Source organism: Corvus brachyrhynchos, unplaced genomic scaffold, assembly GCF_000691975.1.
Source record: "Corvus brachyrhynchos isolate BGI_N302 unplaced genomic scaffold, ASM69197v1 scaffold63, whole genome shotgun sequence".
NCBI lineage: Eukaryota > Metazoa > Chordata > Aves > Passeriformes > Corvidae > Corvus > Corvus brachyrhynchos.
Window position 1 is genome coordinate 872923 of NW_008237227.1, and position 5764 is coordinate 878686.

Consider the following 5764-nt stretch of genomic DNA (forward strand, 5'->3'; position numbering starts at 1 on the left):
ATTGCTGCTGTGGAGGGCCAATGGGAACATCATCTTGGAATGGTTTCAGACAGGTGAGCAGCTGACTCCTGAGTTTCTGACAATTGGAAGCATTTCCACGGCAGCAGTTTTCCACGTTCAGTGGTCAGGGGCACACTTTAAATCTGAAATGATTTCCTGTGGTACCCACGGAATCACAGAGGAACTGGAAAATTCGCTGGATGGGAACTAAACCAGCTACAGATACAGGCTTAAGAACAGAAATCATGAAATCCCCAGGGTTTGGGGTGACAGGGATGGGGGATGTCATCCTACAGGTGGGAGCAAGCCGAGGGTCACCCTGCAGCAGCAGCTTCAAAGCTGGGATGCTGCTCAAGTGCCTGGAGAAACTTAATCCCTCTGTTATCTCTGGGATGATCCCTGTTTGCTTGAAAGCATTAACACCCTTTAATCTTTGTTTTTCCAGGAATCCCCAGGCCCCAGCTGTTGGCCGTGTGGACCTGAACGTGAGCAGTGCTGGTGGTCCCTCACCCCCACTCCAAGCAGGATAAACTCCCAAACACCTTCCCAAAGTTCTTCACCGCTTTTCCTCCGAAAGAAACAACGCCCACCCCACCACCCATCCCCACAGCAATTTTAATGGCTCACAGTTGTTGCAGCAGCTTTGCTTGGCAGCAGTGAGGGCTCATCTCCTAGGGGGTGGCTCTGTCGGCAACAGATCCCAGATTTCCTGCTCACCACTTGTCCAGTCATGAAATTACCAGCACGTTATCCCTGGGCAATGACTTGTGATTGTCTCTTTTTATTACTCAATAAAGAGTTTGGAAACCAAGCCCCAGCGTGAGAGTAGGAACTCACCCACTACTTACAGTAGTGCAAAGAGAGAGGTGAAGGAACACCAAAAAAACCCAGGAAGGAGAGTTTTTTGTTAGATTTATGTCAGTAATTAATGGAAAATGTGGTGTGGGACATTTGCAGGGGAATGGGGAAAAAGAGGCAAAACCTTGAGAAGTCCTGCAGGGGAAAGTTGCTGGAATAAATATCCTTGATAAGAGCTCCAGCAGCTCACAGCCTGGTTTTCCACAGCTCCATCCCAAATGTCAATATTCCCTTGTGAACACGCCCAGAGAGCCTTGGGAAAGAAAAATACAGCAGTTAGCTGGCACAGTACAGCTCCAGTCATTGCAGCTCTATTAGAGCCATATATTCCCAGCTGCAGCCGTATATTCCCAGGCATCGCCGGGAAAAGGGGCTGTGATGGAGGAAGGAGATTGTTCCAAATGAAAAAGAGATGCAGTTTACAGAGAGCGAGAACTACTCCTAAATCTAAGCCTAATTGAATTATAAATAGCCTGGGTGCTTTCTTCCCATCCACAGTCTCGTTAAACTTCCAAATATATGGATATATAATCCCACGTTTTCTAAACATTTCTATTCGACTTTCAGTTCCAACGTGATGTTTTCCATTTCAAAGTCGACCTGTTTTGAGGAGGAAAAAATATCAGCTGAGTTCCCCCCAATCAAAATGCTTCACTCTGGGATGAATAAAATGTTGGGAGGGATTTTTTTCCCCTTTTTCCAAAGGAATATTTCCTCACTGGGAACTACCAGAACGGATTTCATTCATTCATTTAAGCCCGGTTGAGCCATGGAGCAGGAATAAGCCCACCCTCCACCCGATTTGCACAGCAATGATTTCCAACCTGCTCTCATATTTCAAATTAAGCTATCCAATCTATCCCATGGATTTGGGACACAGGAATTTGAGGGGTCACTTGGGGTGGATAAATTGAGCAATGGGTTGTGTCTAAAACAACGGTTTCTTGGGGAAATATCTCCGGCAAAAAGAATATCCAGAGCCTGCTCTGTCCTGTTGGACATGGATTTCTCCAATTCCCATCACTGCAGCTCGTTGGCAGCTTTGGAAATGAAAGGAGTGGAGATTTTTTGCACTGGTCTGACAGGACAATCTCCAGAAGAATTAGGTTTAAATTGGATATTGGGAAGAAATCCTTTCCTGGGAGGGTGGGGAGGCCCTGGAATGGATTTCCCAGAGAAGCGGTGGCTGCCCCATCCCTGGAACGGCCTGGCAGTGTCCAAGGCCAGGTTGGATATTGGGGCTTGGAGCAAACTGGGATAGTGGAAGGTGTCCCTGCCCGTGGTAGGGGCTGGAACAAGATGGGCTTTAAGGTCCCTCCCAACCCAAACCATCCTGGGATTCTATGACTCCACTCCCACGCTGTGTCACTGGAAGGTCTGGGCAGGATGACACAGCAGGAGGGATTTTTTGGGATTTTTTCGGAGCTTTCCTGATGCCATCCTTCTATTCTGCAACAGTGTTGGGCTGGAGAGAAAAAATCTCTCCATTTGGATTCCCATTTGCACTTGTCAGAGCTTTTGCTCCAGGCTGCCTGGAGGCTGTTGGACAACTCTGCGCTCTCACCAGGTTTCCTTGACAATGCCGACAGGATTTTGTTTCCAGAGCCAGACTGGGAAGCACAGATCCCACAGCAGCCCTGCAAACCGCCCTCAGCTGTAGAGCCAGTCCCCAGCCCGTGGGATGCAGCGGGATCTGTGCGGGTTTGTGTGAGCGGAACGCGGAGCTCCCGCCTTTCCGAAACTTTTCCCAAGTGCTCCTCAAATCAGGGCACAAGGTGCTAACAGCTAATTGCCTGCAGCAATCACAGGGCCAGGAACGTCGTGGGGTCCCAGGGAAGATCAGCCACGTGCACACAGGGTGACAAGGACACCTCCAAATGAGCAGCCATTCCATGGGGACTTGGAGCTAATTTATCCCAAGGGAAGGTTGGTTGTTCATGGCCTCTTGAGGAGTTTCTGACAGGGCTGAAGGAAGGGTGACAATTCCTCTGCACACCAAGCCCCAGGGTTATCCATTCCCAAACTAAAGCTTCTTGCAGCAGGGGGACAGGCAGCAGCACAGATGCTCCAGGTTCAAATCCCTGTTGCCTGAGGGAGACAGAGGTTCTCCAGGCCTGGTGACCAGGAATGACACCTGGGATGTCCCAGGGTGTTCCCCCAGCTTGCTGCCACTCCAGGAGGGCACTGAACCCTCGGGGATGCTGCATCACGCCTGCAGCTCCTGTGCACTGGTACCAACCACCACAGCCACGTGCCTGCATTTCCACCTGAAAATACCAAAGAAAGGGCATTTTAGAAACACAAAATCCTCTTATTCAAGCAAAAGTGCTTCTCTTCACTCCACTACCATCCATACCCCCTGGATTTGGAAGGCAGCTGTACCACTGGGGGCTTGCCACACCCTTGGCTGACCACTTCCCAAAACCAGAAACATCATCAATAAGTCAGTCTCTACTCCTTTCCCTTTCCCAATCCTTCTTTAAATATCCCTGGGAGACCACCAGCCCGAGCCACACCTGGGTCCTGCCCACCTGCAGGCACTTCAGTGCGCTCCCACATGGACACCATTCCACTGCCTTGGGAACAGGAGTCTCCTCCAAGCCTTTTGGAGGCCTGAGGACATGGCAGAGTTGGTCAAGAGGAGTAAGTTCCCTGAAAAACCAAGGCCATGAGGTTTAGACAGAGCACTTCAATCTGAGCAGCCAGTTCCAGGAGACTGCAGAAAGGCAGAAGTCTGGGATTGGGAAGCAGAGTTGTTTCCTCTTGGGAAGTCTGGTGGGTCACACTCCTGTCCCAAACCACCAGCCCGGGCAGAGCTGTGCATCCATTTTAATCCATTCCCAAATATCCTGCAGGATGAGGAGAGTTCAACCCCCTAAAGTCCCAGGTGAGGGGATCACAGCCCTGCAGGAGGGAGGATGCTCCATGAGGGAATCACCACAGGAACATCCAGCCCCAGGGCTCTGCTCCAGACACAGCACCTGACTGCAAACACGAGCAAAGACAAACCTGACGCTCAGACAGAGCAGCAAAATAAATCAGTGACAGAATCTCCAAAAGAGACAAATGAAGTTGGAATTCGTCCTTGTTTATTTTAATGTTTGGAATGTTTTCCAGGTGATTTATGCCCCCGCTTCAACGTGTTTCTCTCTTTGTCTCTCCCTGCACTTTTTTTTTCTTTAAAACAGGAAAAAAAAAATATTTGAGAGTTAATTGGTTTTCCAGGCTTGGCAGCCAGACACTGTAATTGATCTCCAAAGAGATGGATTTGTCGGTGAGCTGGGCATGAATTTGACAACCAGGCAAGGAAAGGAAGAAATATTTCCCTCTGCACACTGAGCAAAAGGGGGGTCACCCTGGCAGAGCCAGTGCCCCAGGGCCAAGGCCAGCCTTTTCCCAGATTTCCCAAAGCTTGGTGCTTTGGGCCCCTTCCCATAAGAGGGATGGGAGATTTGAGCTGACTGGGAAAATCCCCTAATTTAGAGCTACATCTCAGATGACATTTTTTGGCTTTTCTTTTATCCCAGCTTTTTGAAGCTCCACACGGGAAAATGCCTGTTTGCCTTTAACCTGTGACAGGGGACACTCCTTGCCTTTCCACTCCCTCAGCTGTTTCGTCCTGCCTTGGAAGTCTATTACCCCTGGATACCTCAAACAAGACCCCTGTAACTGCAGCTCCTGCCACTCCACACACCCCCAGCCACAACTGCTCCTCACCCCAGAGCACATCTCCCCCCAAACCCCACATCTCCCACCTCTCCTCTCCCCAGAAGGCTGGTGCCACCCTAAACCTCCGGGAGTTTCTTGTAGGAGCAGAGCTGTTCTCACAGCGAGGGAAGAGGAGCCATGAGCTGGGGGGGGGGACGAGGATGCCCCTGACTCCCCACACCCACTTTGCCCCACCAAACCAAGTTCCCACTGTTGGGCAGAAGGCTTCTGGGCAGCGCAACAAACCTGGGCCATGCGCAGAGGTTTTCCTCTGCTGGAGCAAAGACGTTTTTATTCTGGGCAGGCAAGAGGCCTGACCCTGCTGCTCCAGAGGGGGCTCTCCTGGAGGATGCTGAAGGCACCTCCCCAAACGTGCCAGGGCCCCCTGCTCCCGCTCCCAGCCCGCAGCAGATGGCGAGCAGCCGTTCCCGACAGACGTTCCTGCAGCGCCCGCAGGGAATCCAGGCTCCCACTCATCTCCGCAGGTAAACCCACCTGGGAATTTGGTGCAAAAAGCACAGAGCAACAGATTTCCCAGAGCCAGCCCCGGGGTTTAGCGATATCTGTCCCCAGAGGGGCTGAGCAAGGCATTCCCGGGTTTGTGGCCACACTGCAACACGGCAAGCACTGGTTGCTGGGAAGAGAATCCCCCTCCCATCGCAGAGGGGCACCCATCCCTCTATCCCAGAGCTTCCTAAAGACTCTGGTCATTTTTGAGGGTGCATATCCCAGGAAAAAACACTCTGCAGAATTCCTCTCTTCAGCATAAGGCTCTTCCTGGCTCCTTTTGCTTTTTGCAGCACATTTTTTCCAAACACCTGTCCGAAGATCCACTGGTTGAGCTCAGAAGGAGCCAGGAAAAACCAACAGCCTCTCCCAGACCGACCCCCCTTCCCCTCATGGGTAACCCAGAGGAGGATATCACATTCCTATACACCTGCCAGTCTGCCTGGAAGATGAGGAATTGCAGTTCTTTAATCATTAGAGCCCTCTTGGAAAAGCCAAGCCCAAGCCAAGCCCGCTCTGGTTAAGCTGTGCTGATGTTGTGCTGCTCAGAATCCCCCCTACAATGACCGAGGCAGCGATTCTGTGCTGCTGACACCCCCCTGGCACAGCCCTGCAGCAGGAAACCCGGGCTTTGCACAAGAATTAAAGCCTGGAGCTAACTTCCACGGGAAGTTGTCGTGGCCAAGAATCT